Raw genomic sequence first — 18,935 nt, forward strand, 5'->3', positions numbered from 1 at the left:
CTGCTTTTTTTAAATGCATCACCTCATATTTATTGAAATTGAATTCCATCTGTCACTTTTCAGTCCATTTCCCCTATGTGTGTGCACCACATTCTGTGTTAATGGGACCATTTCACTCCGTTCTAGTTTGAATTTTATTTGCATGCATTTACAACATTCCTACACAACACAACCAGAATAACCAGAATACTTCCCCCTGGGTGAGGAGCTCTGCAATCCTTGCTGTTGGGATATGAACTTCTGATCCAGTGTCTGAGGATGGTATACAACTTATTGATGGTGATGCATCAGACTATTATTGGTGGTCTTGTGGCTTCAGGTCAGAGATATGGAGAATGTTTTTTTACGCAGGGAGTTGTTATCAACTGGCATACGCTGCTTGAAGTTATGGTGGAAGCAGATTCAATAGTAATTTTCAAAAGGGAATTAGATATACCCTGTATACTTGAAAAAGAAAAATTTGCAGGGCTATGGGGGAAGAGCAGGGGAGTGTGACTAATTGGATAGCTCTTTCAAACAGCTGGCACAGGCACAATGGGCTGAATGGCCTCCTTCTGTGCTGTAAGATTCTATGATTCATGGTCTTAAGCCATCTTAGCTTTGGTATTACTGTACCAGATGGTATGTTTAGCGCATGCTGTGCTCATCAATATTGGAGCATGTTGAACTGACAGGTTCTGTATTGATTTAAAGTTAACAGTTCCACAATACTGATCTCAGCCTATGGGATCGCTGGAGGTAAGCGCATGCTTCCTTTTTAACCTTATCTCTGTGACAAGGGCACCTGTGGTTGCTGTCGGAGGAGAATTTTTGGGTGGCTTTCTTAATTCTGTGGCAGGTGCAACTAAAATAGCTGACCAGAACTTGTTGAGGTGTAGTACTGGAGAAGATCCAGATGGGGAGAGAACTGATATGGATGGATGAGAAGAGACACCTAATTCAATATCCAGCACGATAATCAATGGTATAAATTGGGACTTCTGATTATATGCCAATTTGAAATATATGGGGAATGCCCTCCATTACGGCGGATAACTCAAGTGATATTTTGTATCACACGGCTGATTAATGTTAATGATAGTTGCTAACACTTGGAAATGCTTGTTCTAAATCAAGAAAAGTGAAATAAAATGGGCAACCTACCCATATTTGTATGTGGCTTACTGATCGGCTGGTATATTGACAGTTGTGGTTGTGTCCCTCCTGGTGTGTAGACCTTCTGGAGACTGTGGTTTTTGTTTTTTGAGGTTTTTTTAAATAGAATATTTGTGCAACTTTTAATTTTAAGTGTTTTTGATTTGCATTTTGTAGTTTGATGGTTTTCTCAGTTTTTCCTGAAATTTTGACTTAAGAACGATAACCGCAGAAACCAAGGCACTTTAAAGGGGGGACATTAAACAACTATTTGAGGTAATAAAGACTGAGTCCGTATGTTGTCAGCAGAGATCCCTGTAAATTCTAGGTGCCTTGGCCATCTTTTGTAAAGGTTTTAGTTTGCACAGGTGGTGCTGAAACAAACAACAAAGATACAAATGTTCGGAAAAACTTTGTTATATTAACCATATACAGCTCAAGTAGATAGTTAACAGTTTAAATAAAAATGAAACTTCCTGTCCTTTCCTTGTTTCACATCTTTTCCTTGTGCCCCCATTTCTCTTCCTCCCATTCACTCACTCTCATTTTTATTATTTCAAATGTATTTTATTTTTCTTCTTAACACTAATTCTTAAAGTTAAAACTTTACAAACCCCTTTTCCACATCCTGTGAATACCAATGTCTGATTTGGAGCTGGGAATAAGGTCCAAAAACTGGCCTGGTTAATTGGCACTTGACTGAAAAAAAATCAACTACCATGTCTAGAGATTGACTTGGTCATGTCATTCTTGCAATTCAGTGATACTGAAACCTCTGGAAAATCCTGTCACTGCAAGAGTTACACTGTAGAAAAATAATCTAAAGGGTTACTCAGTACTGCTCTCTCCATTGTAAATTTGTTTCTCTTATTTTAGGGTCTGCTGTATTAAGTATCATCCTCCAACTCTCAGCTCTCTGTCGAAACTGATCTGGATCCAAGCTCGAAGGTATGTGGAAACAGTTAGCGGAGTTGCATTCACCATTTTCCTTCCCACCATGTGGGGAATTGGCTAACCTCTGCTTGGCATCTTGTTCCTGATGGCTCGGCCAAAAACAGTCATGGTGCCAATCTGTCCCTGGGACAGTTTATTTGTATTATTGATGTGCTGCACCTGTGCTGTTATCAACAATTAGTAAACCCATAATTTTGAAATTATTGGTAATCTTGATTTTAGTTTAGAACTGTTCATAACATTCTTTCCATGAAAATGTTGACTAACTGCATAGCTGGTGCTATATTGAATACAATTTTGTGGTACTTCAATTGGACCTTGTGCTTACACTGGTCTCTTTTGGTATTAGCATATCTTTTAAAGTTGATTCAGCCCGTGTAAGGGAAGTTGGAGTGAAGTACTAATCATTAAAAGAAAAGTGGAGTCTTTTAATTGAAGTTGGTTTTATTTGTTTGTTTTTGCAGGATTTCAGGTGATTTGTACAGAGGCAATTCTGAGCACTTTATATATTTGGCCATGTAAATAATATTGGAATTGTACAAATCAAACCCCCTTCTCTTCGAATAGTCAGATTATCTGCAAAACCTTTCAATCCTTTTAAAAGATTACTATCATAAATGCATTTATTTAATTCTAAAGCAGATGGATCCTTTTGAAGATGCTAATGTTAAGAGGATTAGTATAACTGGCAGCTAGTCCTTGCCAAATCTCTGTTTGTGATGTCTGAAAGCTTGTACGTAACTGCAGTATATCTATTGATATTTAACACCTCTGAGTAGCCACTCAAAGCCTAAGGACAAATGGTTCCGAATGTATTATTGCTATCATGAGCTCACAGTATATTTTTGGACTTAACTCTTCTCTAAACTGTTGTTTGTTCGCATTTATGATCACTGTAAGTAATGCCCTAGCTAGAATGGTGTGATTGATATCTACTAAAAGAGAGCAGGCCTGCCAAGCTTCTAGTCTTATCCACTGTAAGCACTGAATAAAAAAATATGTTTGCGATTTACGTTGTATGTAATTATTAGGCTCTGTGCATTTCAGTATCGAGTCAGTGCAGCACCTGGATGAGGCTGCACAGAATGTCTGTTGGCGCACCCTCTGCCATACTGATGCACCAGTAGATCTGTCATAGAATCCTAAAATGTTACAGCACAGAAACAGGTCACTCAGCCCATCAAGTCTGCATGAGCCTCCTTAATGTTCTCATCAGTAGTCAAAAATGACCTTACTGCTTAAGTGCCTCCTTATACCTATAACACCACTTTCCTGAAAACATCCTAGTGAATCTTCACTGCATTTTTTTGGTACTTTTATATCCTTCCTATAATCTTGCGCTCCAAGCTGCACACTGGGCTAATTAAGGTGTACACAAATTCAACATGATCTTCTTTCTTTTGTAACTCCAGTCCTGCCACCCCCTTGTGCAGACTGGCCATTCAACAACTACCAGTATTAATACCATTCACTCACTGACCTCCTTGAGTGATACTGCTCTACTACATGGAGATTAAGGATGGCAGATGATCTGTGGCACTCCATAACAGTAGAGTATCTGGAATTGAAGTGATTTGAACAGTTGCTTGGGGAGGAGTAGAGGGTGCTTGCTGAATCTGAGTGGGCTATCTGTGCCAAGGCCTGTCTGAAGAATAAAATAAATTGCTGCCCTGAATTTAGGCCACTGATGGCTAATATCAGTTCTTGGTTTCTAGTAATCTGTCTAACTAAGACCATTAGTGCTTTTTCATACTGAATCACCTCAAGGCGCTTTGAATAGTGAATTGCTTTGTAAGAAATGGGTGCGTGCCATTTTTGTGCCAGCAAGATTTCTCCCATACAGCAATGAAATGAATAATCAATGATATTAGTTGAGGGAGAATTGTTGGAGCCCAAGAAGAACTACTTGCACTTCATGAATCATGAATATCTCTGTCAATAAGCATATTGGACCTTGGTTTACCATCTTGCTGATCATAGTCAATTAGAAAAGGAAGTTTAACCTGAAGAAACTCCGATTTGGGCTCAGGAACTACAAAATGAATGAGACAAAATATGTATGAACAAATGTAAAGTTACTGTGTATTTAGAAAAATTGAACAATTTTAAACACATTTCCCCCCAAAAATCAATTTAAGAAAAAGAGTTTAAGGGTCAAGGCTCATGGAAAAAAAAAACATAGGCAGGATTTTGCCTTGTACATTAGGAATGAAGTGAACATTTCACCATTCTCATTCTAATAATACCCTAGAGCAGGACTGTAAAATTATAGCAGGTAATTAGTAGTGTAAATATAGCACAAACACCAACAGTTTGACCACTAGTAATTAGAGCCATCAGCAAATCTGTGCTTACCCATTAAAGGCACATGAATGCAATTAGATTTAGTTTGTGGGAGTAGATCTTATTTTACATATTAATTTTGAACAACTCACAATTCATTCAAGTAATTGATTAAAAAAAAAACCTCGCTGAATCCAAAGCTAAGAATCACCATCTTCAAGCCAAGACCAGAGGCAATGGAAACACAAAGCTATGATAGCTTGTGGTAGAAAGTCAGAGGGCCAGTATGGTAGTTTGAGGTTAACTGAAGAGAAGGATTTATTAGAACATGAGAAAGGACAAAAGGGGTTTTAGTGAGTAGTAGAGGACTGTTCTTAAAAAAAAAAACACAACGAGAACTCTACCAGGTGTGACGAAAATGAATATTTTTTGTCTGTTAGATTATTTATTAGATTTGTTGCTGTTCATAGCGCACAAAAGGTAAGGCCAGTTATTGCTCACTGTTTCCACAAGTTTGGGCAGAATATACATCACAATCTGAATCATTTTTACACCTCCTGTGATAAAACCTAGAATTTTGTCAGCTTTATCACAGTCCTGTCAACCTGAGGTGCTGCCTTTAATGTTTTGTGAAGCTGTACCCCAAATCCGTCTGCTCTTCCACAGCACCAAGCCTATTTTCATCCAGAGTATAATTACTACTGTTATATTTTACTAAAATGTAGCAACTCTTAATTACTGACATTGAATTCCATCTGCCATTTTTCAGCCTACTCCCCATTATATTAATATCCCTTTGCAGCTTCCTTTGGTTGTCTAAAGAATTAACAATACCATTTATTTTGCATCATCTGCAAATTTCCCTCTACAATTCCCTCTAAGCCTATATCATTGATGTACGCAGTGAACAGAAGTGGTCCCAGAACTGAACCCTGTGGAACATCAATCTCCACTTCCAACATAAGAACATAAGAATTAGGAACAGGAGTAGGCCATCTAGCCCCTCGAGCCTGCTCCGCCATTCAACAAGATCATGGCTGATCTGGCCGTGGACTCGGCTCCACTTACCCACCCGCTCCCCATAACCCTTAATTCCTTTATTGGTTAAAAATCTATCTATCTGTGACTTGAATACATTCAATGAGCTAGCCTCAACTGCTTCCTGGGGCAGAGAATTCCACAGATTCACAACCCTCTGGGAGAAGAAATTCCTTCTCAACTCGGTTTTAAATTGGCTCCCCCATATTTTGAGGCTGTGCCCCCGAGTTCTACTCTCCCCGACCAGTGGAAACAACCTCTTTGCCTCTATCTTGTCTATCCCTTTCATTATTTTAAATGTTTCTTTAAGATCACCCCTCATCCTTCTGAACTCCAACGAGTAAAGACCCAGTCTACTCAATCTATCATCATAAGGTAACCCCCTCATCTCCGGAATCAGCCTAGTGAATCGTCTCTGTAACTCCTCCAAAGCTAGTATATCCTTCTTTAAGTAAGGTGACCAAAACTGCACGCAGTACTCCAGGTGCGGCCTCACCAATACCCTGTACAGTTGCAGAAGGACCTCCCTGCTTTTGTACTCCATCCCTCTCGCAATGAAGGCCAACATTCCATTCGCCTTCCTGATTACCTGCTGCACCTGCAAACTAACTTTTTTTGAGATTCATGCACAAGGACCCCCAGGTCTCTCTGCACCGCAGCATGTTGTAATTTCTCCCCATTCAAATAATATTCCCTTTTACTGTTTTTTTTTTTCCCTAAGGTGGATGACCTCACACTTTCCGACATTGTATTCCATCTGCCAAACCTTAGCCCATTCGCTTAACCTATCTAAATCTCTTTGCAGCCTCTCTGTGTTCTCTACACAACCCACTTTCCCACTAATCTTTGTGTAATCTGCAAATTTTGTTACACTACACTCTGTCCCCTCTTCCAGGTCATCTATGTATATTGTAAACAGTTGTGGTCCCAGCACCGATCCCTGTGGCACACCACTAACCACCGATTTCCAACCCGAAAAGGACCCATTTATCCCGACTCTCTGCTTTCTGTTAGCCAGCCAATTCTCGATACATGCTAATACATTTCCCCTGACTCCGCGTACCTTTATCTTCTGGAGTAACCTTTTGTGTGGCACCTTATCGAATGCCTTTTGAAAATCTAAATACACCACATCCATCGGTACACCTCTATCCACCATGCTAGCTATATCCTCAAAGAATTCCAGTAAATTAGTTAAACATGATTTTCCCCTTCATGAATCCATGCTGCGTCTGCTTGATTGCACTATTCCTATCTAGATGTTCCGCTATTTCTTCCTTAATGATAGTTTCAAGCATTTTCCCCACCACAGATGTTAAACTAACCGGCCTATAGTTACCTGCCTTTTGTCTGCCCCCTTTTTTAAACCGAGACGTTACATTAGCTGCTTTCCAATCAGCTGGTACCTCCCCAGACTCCAGAGAATTTTGGTAGATTATAACGAATGCATCTGCTATAACTTCCGCCATCTCTTTTAATACACTGGGATGCATTTCATCAGGACCTTGAGTCCCATTAGCCTGTCCAGCACTACCCCCCTAGTGATAGTGATTGTCTCAAGGTCCTCCCTTCCCACATTCCTGTGACCAGCAATTTTTGGCATGGTTTTTGTGTCTTCCACTGTGAAGACCGAAGCAAAATAATTGTTTAAGGTCTCAGCCATTTCCACATTTCCCATTATTAAATCCCCCTTCTCATCTTCTAAGGAACCAACGTTTACTTTAGTCACTCTTCTCCGTTTTATATATCTATAAAGCGTTTACTATCCGTTTTTATGTTTTGCGCAAGTTTACCTTCGTAATCTATCTTTCCTTTCTTTATTGCTTTCTTAGTCATTCTTTGCTGTCCTTTAAAATTTTGCCAATCTTCTATTTTCCCACTAACCTTGGCCATCTTATACGCATTGTTTTTTTATTTGATACCCTCTTTTATTCCCTTGGTTATCCACGGCTGGTTATCCCTTCTCTTACCACCCTTCTTTTTCACTGGAATATATTTTTGTTGAGCACTATGAAAGAGCTCCTTAAAAGTCCTCCACTGTTCCTCAATTGTGCCACCGTTTAGTCTGTGTTTCCAGTCTACTTTAGCCAACTCTGCCCTCATCCCACTGTGGTCCCCTTTTGTTTAAGCATAGTATGCTCGTTTGAGACACTACTTCCTCACTCTCAATCTATATTACAAATTCAACCATACTGTGATCACTTATTCCAAGAGGATCTTTTCCTAGGAGATCGTTTATTATTCCTGTCTCATTACACAGGACCAGATCTAAGATAGCTTGCTCCCTTGTAGGTTCTGTTACATACTGTTCGAAGAAACAATCCCATATGCATTCTATGAATTCCTCCTCCAGGCTACTCCGTGCGATTTGATTTGACCAATCGATATGTAGGTTAAAATCCCCCATGATTACTGCCGTTCCTTTTTCACAAGTCTCCATTATTCCCTTGATTATTGCCCGCCCCACCGTGAAGTTATTATTTGGGAGCCTATAAACTACTCCCACCAGTGACCTTTTCCCCTTACTATCTCTAATCTCCACCCACAATGATTCAACATTTTGTTCTTGGAGCCAATATCGTCTCTCACAACTGCCTTGATATCATCCTTTATTAACAGAGCTACCCCACCTCCTTTCCCTTCTTGTCCATCTTTCCGAATCGTCAGATACCCCTGTATGTTTAATTCCCAGTCTTGGCCACCCTGCAACCACGTTTCTGTAATGGCCACCAAATCATACCCATTGTAACAACTGAAAAACGACCCGAATGCCTAATCCCTGTTTTCTTCCTTCTAACCAATCGTTTATTTTGTTTCCTATCCTTCCTCCTAATTCCATATCCCTTAATCTTCTCTCTTAATCTAGCCTTTTCAAAGGCTTTCCTAAATGTACCTACATGCATTGCATTTTCCCCATCTAACATGTTTGTTTCCTCCTCAAATAATTCTATGATTTTTGTCAAACATGGTTGTCGCTTTTACAATCCGTGCTGGCTACAGCTAACTATAGTCTCTTGTAGATATGTGGCAATGTTATCCTAAAATACACTCTCAATTTTCCTTACTACAGATTTTAAGGTAACGAGCAATAATTACCTGGATTAGCTCCGTCTCTCTTTTTAAAAATGTGTACTACATTGTTTCCTCCCCACAGAGATGGAGACTGGCTCAATCATTTTCTTTTCCTTGACAACTTCTCACACACGTGTTTATAATTATTTATAAGACTAATTTGATTTAAATTAATTGAAGGGATTATTATTTTAACATAATAGGCTATATTTTGGCAATGAACGCATTATAGAAAATCATCTCTTAATTTTTTGATCAGAATCTTCACCTATAAATGTACGTACTGCAAGATTATAGTTTTGGTGGAGCTGGAAACTTTAAACCTATTGCAACTCTGAATGAGGAAATATCAGAGAGGCTATATATCCCATTTAGCTTGATCCAACTGTCAATCGCAGTCTTCATTCTGGGGTTTGTGTGGTGGGTGATACTAACTCACCTGTGGTGTGGGAAAATGTTTTTACCTTCTCTACCAAGTGATTTGAGATGACATAGTAGTATTACATAATATTTACAGAACAGAAACAGGCCATACAGTTCAACAGGTCCTTATGAGCCTCCTCCTACCCTTCTTTATCTAACCCCATCAACATATCCTTCTAATTCCTTTCTCCCTCCTGTATTTATCTAGCTTCCTCTTAAATGCATCTAAGCTATTCGCCTCTGTTATGTATGTAAACCTTACTAATGTGTAAGACTTGCCACCAGGGGGCGCACCTGTGGGAGACCCAAGGGTCACCACACCCTGGGCAAGCAGGTATAAAAGGCAGTCTACCATGTTGCTTCCTCACTGTGGAGTTATTCTGAACATAACAATTGGCGACGAGTAACGGATCCCGAACATTCACGCGGTTATGGCTGCCATTGGTATTCTTGAGAGATTTGTTGAGGGTAATGATTGGGAAGCCTTCAGTGAGCGTCTTTACCAGTACTTCATGGCCAACGAGCTGGATACGGAAGAGATCGTGGTCAAGCGCAGGGCGATTCACCTCACCATTTGCGGGTCCACGATATATGGCCTCATCAAAAATCTGCTAGCACCGATGAAACCAACGGAGAAGACATATGAAGAGTTGTGCATGCTGGTTCAGGAACACTTCCAATCCGAAGGAGAGCATTTTAATGGCCAGATATCGCTTTTATATGCACCATTGCTCCAAGGGCCAGGATGTGGCGAACTATGTCGCCAACCTGAGACGCCTTGCGGGGCCGTGCGCAATTGCTGGATTTTTGGGGGAAATGTTGCGGGACTTTTTCGTGCTTGGAATCGGCCACGAGGTCATTCTTCTGTCTGCCGAATCCCTAGATCTGAGCAAGGCCATCACGATAGCCCAGGCTTTCATGTCCATGAACGATAACACTAAACAGATATCTTTGCAGCATTGAAGCTCACCGGCAAGTACTGTGCATAAAATAACGCCTTCAGCTGGCAGAACTGTACACGGCAGGGCCTATACGCCGCAGAGGCCAGACCTAGGATGACTCAGAATCCGCCATGGGACGTGACTGCGAATCCATTAACACCATGTTGCCGTTGCGGGGGTAATCATCGAGCTCATCAATGTCGATTCAAGCACTATGTGTGCAAAGGCTGCGGATAATGGGGCACCTCCAGCGAATGTGCAGACATGCTGCGACTCAACACGTGGCAGAGTTGGCAGAAGATGACCGATCCGGCGCTGATCACGCTGAACGAGTAAGAGAGGCAACTCAACCCGAGGCTAAAGAGAAAGCCTCCGGTAATGTTGAAAGTCAAATTAAACGGCATTTCAGTTTCCATGGAATTGAACACTGGGCGAGTCAGTCAATTATAAGCCAGAAGGCTTTTGAGAAATTGTGGGGCAGCCTTTCCCTCAACGACTATCTGTCCCACCTGTGACAGAGATTGTGGTTCTCGTATTGGACTGTACAGCCACCTAAGAACTCATGCTAAGAGTGGAAGCAAGTCTTCCTCGATTCCGAGGGACTGCCTATGATGGGGCAACAGGGCACAAAGGCCAAAACTAAGCGGCGCACCAAGTTGCGCACTTACACCAAAGAGCTCATACCAGTCATTAGCAGTGTGGCAGTGAAGGTATCGTACGATGGAGCTGTGCATGATTTACCACTATGGATTGTACCAGACGATGGCCCAACGGTGTTCGGCAGAAGCTGGCTGGGAAAGAAACGATAGAACTGGGACGACATCAAAGCACTGTCTTCGGTGGATGACTCCTCATACGCCCAAGTACTAAACAAATTCCCGTCGTTATTCGAGCCAGGCTTTGACAACTTCACAGGTGCCAAAGTGAAGATCCATCAAGTCCCTGATGCACGACCCGTTCATCACAAGGCCCAAGCGGTTCCATACATGATGCGAGAGAAAGTAGAGATCGAGCTGGACAGACTTCGAGAGGGGATCATATCGCCAGTCAAGTTCAACGAGTGGGCCAGTCCAATTGTTCCGTTGTTGAAAAGTGATTGGACGGTCAGAATCTGCGGGGTCTACAAGGTAACGATCAACCGAGTCTCGTTACAGGACCAGTACCCACTACCCAGTGGATGACCTGTTCGCAACGCTAGCAGGGGGGAAGTCGTTCATCAAGCTGGATCTAACCTCTGCTTACATGACACAGGAGCAGGCTGAACCTTTGAAAAAATTGACGTGCATCAACACGCACAAAGGACTGTTCATATACCACAGATGCCCCTTTTGGAATTCGTTCGGCTGCTGCCATCTTCCAGAGGAACATGTAGAGTCTGCTGAAATCGGTTCCGCACACCATGATGTTTCAAGATGACATCCTGATCACTGGTCGCAACACCACTGAACACTTGCACAACCTGGAAGAGGTTCGAAAGAGACTGGACAGAGTGGGACTCTGGTTGAAACGCTCCAAGTGTGTTTTCCTGGCACCAGAGGTCGAATTCCTGGGGAGCAAGATTGCGGCGGACAACATCAGACCCACGGACTCCAAGACGGAGGCCATCAAGAATGCACCCAGACCACAGAATGTGACGGAGCTGCGTTCGTTCCTGGGACTCCTCAACTACTTTGGTAACTTCCTACCGGGGTTGAGCACTTTGCTGGAACCTTTGCATTTATTGCAACGCAAGGGACGACTGGGTTTGGGGTAACTCTCGAGACAGCCTTTAATAAGGCCAGAAACCTTCTATGTTCTAACAAGTTACTTGTATTGTATGACCCGTGTAAACGTTTAGTACTAGCTGGTGATGCATCTTCGTACTGCTAGTTTCGGCAAATATGATCTTTACAACAAAAAAAAGTGGGCGGGCGATATTATTGAATCTTGGCATTAATTCCATATGGAAACTAACGCTGGCCGATATTATGGGTGTTGATTTCGCCCATTCTGATGATTCCGCCCAAAAAAAGTGGGCGGGTGGTATTTTTTCCCGGCGTTACGTACATGGGGAAAGTAACGCTCGGCGATAAATTTCCGAAGAATGTCCGTCAGTTTTCATTCTGTGGCTCATAAAATGGGCGTTATGTGTAATTTCAGCAGTTAAGTGGGCGTTAAGCATTTTAAAAAAGTGGAAAATCTAGCCCCATACCAATTTTTTCTATTTGTGCCATCGACTCACCTATCTTGTTACAAATGCTGCGTGCATTCAGAAAGAGCTTTTAATTGTCTTTTTTACCATTTTTCCCTACTCTGACTCCTCCTTTCTAGTGTGCTTTTATGTTTGTACGTTCTGTCCCTTCCTGTCACACACTGATTATCGCTACCCTGCACTATTGCCTTCTCATTTCTCTTTGACTGTTTTAATTTCCCCTCACCTGAACCCTCCTCCCCACTGTTAAGTATGAATAAAGAGTCTGACTGGATACTATGAGCTCAAAGTAAAGTGTGACTTTATCTTTTATTTGCAGGTCTCCAGAGTGCCTCTCCAGCCTCTGAGGCCTTATTAAGTACCTGTGCTCCCAAAGGATTATGGGATCCCTTGGGACTTCAGGGGATGAGCCCTCTGGTGGCTGCACAAGGTATATACAAGTTTACATATATAACACCCACTATTTAGTTTAAAGCCCTATATTCGATTATCCAGGACACTGGTTCAAGTAAAGCCCATCCCAACGGAACAGCTCCCTCTTTCCCCAGTACTGATGCCAGTGCCCAATGAATCTGTACCTTGGTTGGTGTATTGTGTGCAATTCTAATCGGCTTGTGGTATTGGTGCTGCTGGTGTGCCTGGTGTTGGGGAAGATTGTGAGGGCCAAGGCGAGACAGTATAAAGGGCACCCATGTTGATGGAATCGATGGTAGGTGAAGTAGAGATGACAGAAGCATTCTGTTAATGGTGAGAGAGTTCTTCGAATGAGGTGACACTGGATGGATAGTGGAAAGTTTAAAAACCTGCAAAATCTGTGCTGGAAATGGACTGAGAAACAGCTTATGGCTGAGGAAAGTGATCTGTCAGGTGGGAGCTTTTACTGTACATTTTGAAGTTGTCAAGTAATCAGCTGATTCAATGGCCATTCACCTCCCGCCTCCGGTTCACAGAAGTGGTCACCGAGCAGCGTGGACCCCTGTGGGCGAGCAGTTACAGCTGATGACATGTGATCAAATGACTTCTCCAGACCCACTTCCTCCAGTTGGGCTGGGAAACAAGCTGGGTGTGCTTAACCAGCCCTATCTATGCAAGTTCATTTTAGACAGCAGCGGGACCGTGACCCGCCACCTACATCGCCTGCACCGGACCCACCTAGGTCAGCAAAATCCCAGCCTATGTCCTTGCGCTGCAGCAAGAAATAACTAACGATAATGTTTGCATCAATACCAAAAGTAAAACCTAGTTCAATTGGGTAATTTATACTTGTGGTGATGTAAAAGGATTAAAACTATTAAAATGACATGTACACAATATGCACCCTAAGAATGAGCATTTTTAGCTCACTAGCAATAACCATTTATTACTGTTAATCCCAACTCAGACATAGTGAATTGGTAGTAATCATGCTAAAAGTATCTTCATCATTGTACAGGGCCTTGCTGAGGCCTCACCTGGAATATTGTGTTCAGTTTTGGTCTCCTAATCTGAGGAAGGACTTTCTTGCTATTGAGGGAGTGCAGCGAAGGTTCACTAGACTGATTCCAGGGATGGCTGGACTGACATGAGGAGAGACTGGATCAACTGGGCCTTTATACATTGGAGTTTAGAAGGATGAGAGGGGATCTCATAGAAACATATAAGATTCTGACGGGACGGGACAGGTTATATGCGGGAAGAATGTTCCCGATGTTTGGGAAGTCCAGAACCAGGGGACACAGTCTTAGGATAACAGGTAGGCAATTTAGGACTGAGATGAAGAGAACTTCTTCACTTGGAGAGTTGTTAACCTGTGGAGTTCCCTGCAGCAGAGAGTCGTTGATGCCAGTTCATTGGATATATTCAAGAGGGAGTTAGATATCGCCCTTGTGGCTAAGGGGATCAAGGGGTATGGAGAAAAAGCGGGAAAGGGGTTCTGAGGTGAATGATTAGCCATGATCATATTGAATGGTGGTGCAGGCTCGAAGGGCCGAATGGCCGCCTCCTGCACCTATATTCTATGTTTCTATCTAAAATATAATCTTCCATATAATGATAATTGGTCAGTAAAATTAGTACAAAGAATGATGCACTATTCTATAATACTGTAACATGTTGTAGCATGAGGAAAGTATTCATATAAATGCTGGGTGAGTGCTGCTTCTTCTTCTGCACCAGTTAGATGCACCAGTAATATCTGGACAGCGAAACATCTTCAATTGATCTAAGCAAAGAAAATTATAAATATTTCTGATATACCATCAGACCAGTAAAACCAGGCCCAAGTAACACTAACACAAACATCACCCCTCAAACTCGAACTGAAAATCAGAGAAGTTATGTTAAACTTGTATCGAACCTTGGTTAGGTCACACTTGGAATACTATGAAGCACTGAAGGTGCAAAAAAGATTTACTGGAATGATACCAGAATGGAGAGGTTATACCTTTCAGAAAAGATTGAACAGGCTGGGGCTCTTTTCTCTGGAAAACAGAAGACCGAGGGGTGATTTGATAGAGGTCTTCAAGATTATGAAAGGTTCTGATAGGGTAGACATACAGAAGATGTTTCCACTTACGAGGGAGACCAGAAGTAGGGGCCATAAATATAAGACAGTCACTAATAAATCCAATAGGGAATTTAGGAGAAATTTATTTACGCAGAGTGGTTAGATTGTGGAACTCGTTATCACAGGGAGTAATTGAGGCTGTATGTTCAGAATAACTCCACAGTGAGGAAGCAGCATGGTAGACTGCCTTTTCTACCTGCTTGCCCAGGGTGTGCAGGTGACCCTTGGGTCTCCCACAGGTGCGCCCCCTGGTAGCAAGTCTTACACATTGGTAAGGTTTACATACATAGCATCACTCTTTCTTCCCCCCCACCCCAAAGTCTTAGATACAAGTTATTTACAAGTTGAGGCAATCTGGGGCTCTGCATTCCCGGGTTGATTGCCTGAGTTGAAATCCTGGCTCAGGTGAGTCGTTCGGATCATTGCTGCACTGCGGTGCGGCTGGTCTGATTGGACTGTTGGGCATGGTGGGTCAGCTACCGTATCGCGAGGTCGATTGCTGGTTGGGTGTGTAGGTGGATCAATGATGGTAATGTCCTCTTCAAACTGTTCTTGGTTGTCAGTGAATCGCAGTTGGTTTGATTCAAGTGCTTTCTGCATGTTTGTCCATTCAAAAGTTTGACAACAAACACAACAGTGCCAGCAACCCATTTGGGACCTTGACTGTAATTAAGAACAAACCGAGTCATTAACCTCAGTGTCATGCGATACAGCCGCGCTATCATGGTCCACGTTATGCCGGTAGTGCAGAAACCCGGCGTCATCATTGAGATCCAGGTGGACTAAGGAGAGCCTGGTTTTGAATGCTCGCTTCATTAGCAATTCTGCAGGGGGACCCCCAGTAAGCAAGTGGGGTCGCATACGGTGGCTGAGCAGAATCCAAGATAACCGGGTCTGCAGGGAACCGTCCGTAATGCGTTTCAAGCTCTGCTTGATGGTTTGGACTGCCCGTTCCGCTTGACCATTGGATGCGGGCTTAAACAGGGCAGACCTGACATGCTTCATGCCATTGCGGGTCATGAACTCGTTAAATTCTGAGCTGGTGAAATATGGTCCATTGTCACTTAACAAGGATGTCGGGTAAACCATGGGTGGCGAACATGGCCCAGAAGCTTTCAATGGTGGCAGTGGACGTACATGATATTATTATACATTCAGTCCATTTAGAGTAAGCGTCCACTGCAACTAGGAACATCTTTCCTAGAAAAGGGCCAGCGAAAACTATGTGGACCCTGGACCACGGTTTGGAGGGCCATGACCACAGACTCAGTGGGGCCTCCCTTGATGCATTGCTCAACTGTGAGCAAGTGTTGCATTGGTGTACGCATGACTCCAATTCCGAGTCAATGCCGGGCCACCCAACATGCGACCAGGCGATAGTCTTCATCATGACTATGCTTGGGTGGGTTTTGTGAAGGTCGCATATAAATGTTTCCCTGCCTTTTTTTGGCAAAACTACACAATTCCCCCATAGGAGATGATCTGAATGGATGGCCATTTCATCCTTGTGTCAGTGGAACGGCTTGATTTTGTCTTGCGTTTCCCCGGGAACTGCCGAACAGCTCCCATTAAAGTCGCAGCTTTTTATTAGTGATAGCACAGGATCCTGGCTAGTGCAGGTCCTGATAGGTGACCCCTCGCTCTCAAAAGCATCCATTACAAGAAGCAAGTCTGCGTGTTGCGCCATTTCCACCCTGTTGGTGGGCAATGGTAGCCGACTGAGGGCATCGGCACAGTTCTCAGTGCCTGGTCTGTGGCGGATTACATAGTCATACACAGATAACATTAGTGCCCATCTTTGGATGCGGGCCGAAGCATTGGTGTTAATACCTTTGCTTTCTGAGAACAGCAAAATGAGCGGCTTGTGGTCGGTTTTGAACTCGAACCGGAGTCCAAATAGGTATTGGTGCATTTTCTTAACCCAGTATACGCATGCTAATGCTTCTTTCTCAACCATACTGTAGGCTCTTTCAGCCTTAGATAAACTTTTGGACGCATATGCAACTGGTTGCAGTTTGCCTGACACATTGGGTTGCTGTAACACACAACTGACCCCGTGAGATCGCCCAGCGCCACTTTCACCACCTCGCACACACATCGCCCACAATATCACTCGCCCAAAAACCGCCCAGAAAAAGTGTAACTAACCGGAACTAATCATAGCGTTATGGACACCATGCTCTACATCACATGTTGCATCCTTTAAAAGGCTGCTGTGCTTCAACTTCGGGAGTTCGGATGTATTCTGGAGGTCCTTGGAGATGATGTGAACATCTGTACAAACATCTTGACCATACCGTGACCTATTGGAATTTAAGAGGTGTCTTTGTCGGGACATTCATTGTTTGTGACCAATCGGTGGAAAACAGAGAGCTACTGCAATGGGCCTGTCCTTTCTCACCCTCTCTTGATGACCAAATACATGCTTCAGACTCGATGGCTGAAGGTACATTCCACAGCGCTATGTGCTCAATGTAAGACGTGCCAGACTGATGAGGAGGACCAAACATCAATGGTGAGCATTACCTCGGTCAGGCAGAGTCAGCATGGATTTATGAAAGGGGAAGTCATGTTTGACACATTTTCTGGAGTTCTTTGATGATGTAATGAACAGGATGGATAAAGGGGAACCAGTGGATGTGGTGTATTTGGACATCCAGGCGGCATTTGACAAGGTGCCAATAAAAGGTTACTGCACAAGATAAAGTTCACGGGGTTGGGGGTAATATATTAGTATGGATAGAAAATTGGCTAACTAAGAAAACAGAGTCGGGATAAATTGTTCATTCTCTGGTTGGCAACCAATAACTAGTGGGGTGCCACAGGATCAGTGCTGGGACCCCAACTATTTACAATCTATATTAACGACTTGGAAGAAGGGACTGAGTGTAACGTAACTAAGTTTGCTGACAATACAAAGATGGGAGGAAAAGCAATGTGTGAGGTGGACACAAAAAATCTGCAAAAGGACATAGACAGGCTAAGTGGGCAAAAATTTGGCAGATGGAGTATAATGTTGGAAAGTGTGAGGTCATGCACTTTGCCAGAAAACATCAAAGAGCAAGTTGTTATTTAAATGGAAAAAGATTGCAAAGTGCAGCAGTACAGCGGGACCTGGGGGTACTTGTGCATGAAACACAAAAGGATAGTATGCAGGTACAGCAAGTGATCAGGAAGGCCAATGGAATCTTGGCCTTTATTGCAAAGGGGGTGGCATATAAAAGCAGGGAAGTCTTGCTACAGCTATACAGGGTATTGGTGAGTCCACACCTGGAATACTGCGTGCAGTTTTTGGCTTCTATATTTATGAAAGGATATACTTGCTTTGAAGGCAGTCCAGAGAAGCTTCACTAGGTTGATTCTGGGGATGAGGGGGTTGACCTTTGAGGAAAGGTTGAGCAGGTTGGGCCTCTAATCATTGGAGTTCAGAAGAATGAGAGGTGATCTTATCGAAACTTATAAGATTGAGGGGGCTTGACAAGGTGGATGCAGAGAGGATGTTTCCACTGATGGGGGAGACTAGAACTAGAGGGCATGATCTTAGAATAAGGGGCCGCCCATTTAAAACAGAGATGAAGAGAAATTTTTTCTGAGGGTTGTAAATCTGTGAAATTCGCTGCCTCAGAGAGCTGTGGAAGCTGGGACATTGAATAAATTTAAGACAGAAATAGACAGTTTCTTAAATAATAAGGGGTTATGGGGAGCAGGTGGGGAAGTGGAGCTGAGTCCATGATCAGATGAGCCATGATCTTATTGAATGGCGGAGCAGGCTCAAGGGGCCGTATGGCCTACTCATGTTCCTATTTCTTATGTTCTTATGCGTCGTTGGCAATGGGGGTACGGCATCTTGGGGTGCAGTGCCGCGCTCCGGGGCTCCTGGAAGCCCTCTGCCACCAGTGTTCCTGGCTACCAGCTCCAGGGCCTCTTCCATTCCTTCAATGTTATATATTATATGTTGGACAAAAACTCGGTGCCAACTACGTTATTGGTGCTTAGTATGCTTTTTGCTGCTGGTGTATCTCCCTCGTGCCTCCCAGAACAGCCAAACATGCATACACCACAGCCACACATGCTTTCGGTCCCTCTCAGCTCTCTCTCTCTCTCTCTCTCTCTCTCTCTCTCTCTCTCTCTCTCTCTCTCTCTCTCTCTCTCTCTCTCCTCTTCTGCACATGTTATGATGAGTCTTGACCTCCTGAATCGCGGGATTCGAGCATTTCCATGCCGTTGCTAAGGACGGCGACACTTTATGGCAGAAGGTCAGTGAGATTTAACGCTACCGCCCACTTCATATCGCTCGCAGTAATGCCCAATTTCAAAAATGGAGACTAGGTGCTTTGAGTTTCTTAAACGATAA

General features: G+C 43.2%; 1 protein-coding gene across 11 annotated transcripts in view; it reads left to right on the top strand.

Annotated features, from left to right (window-relative positions):
• Window positions 1-18,935, top strand: part of st3gal3a (ST3 beta-galactoside alpha-2,3-sialyltransferase 3a) — a 739,645-nt gene that overhangs the window by 9,213 nt on the left and 711,497 nt on the right. For all 11 annotated transcript variants that reach the window (XM_070886703.1, XM_070886710.1, XM_070886704.1 and 8 more), the window contains exon 2: window positions 2,011-2,082. The gene's annotated coding sequence lies outside the window, so the exon portion shown is untranslated. The remainder of the gene's footprint in view (window positions 1-2,010; window positions 2,083-18,935) is intronic.

Source organism: Pristiophorus japonicus, chromosome 8 (genome assembly GCF_044704955.1).
Source record: "Pristiophorus japonicus isolate sPriJap1 chromosome 8, sPriJap1.hap1, whole genome shotgun sequence".
Classification (NCBI taxonomy): Eukaryota; Metazoa; Chordata; class Chondrichthyes; family Pristiophoridae; genus Pristiophorus; species Pristiophorus japonicus.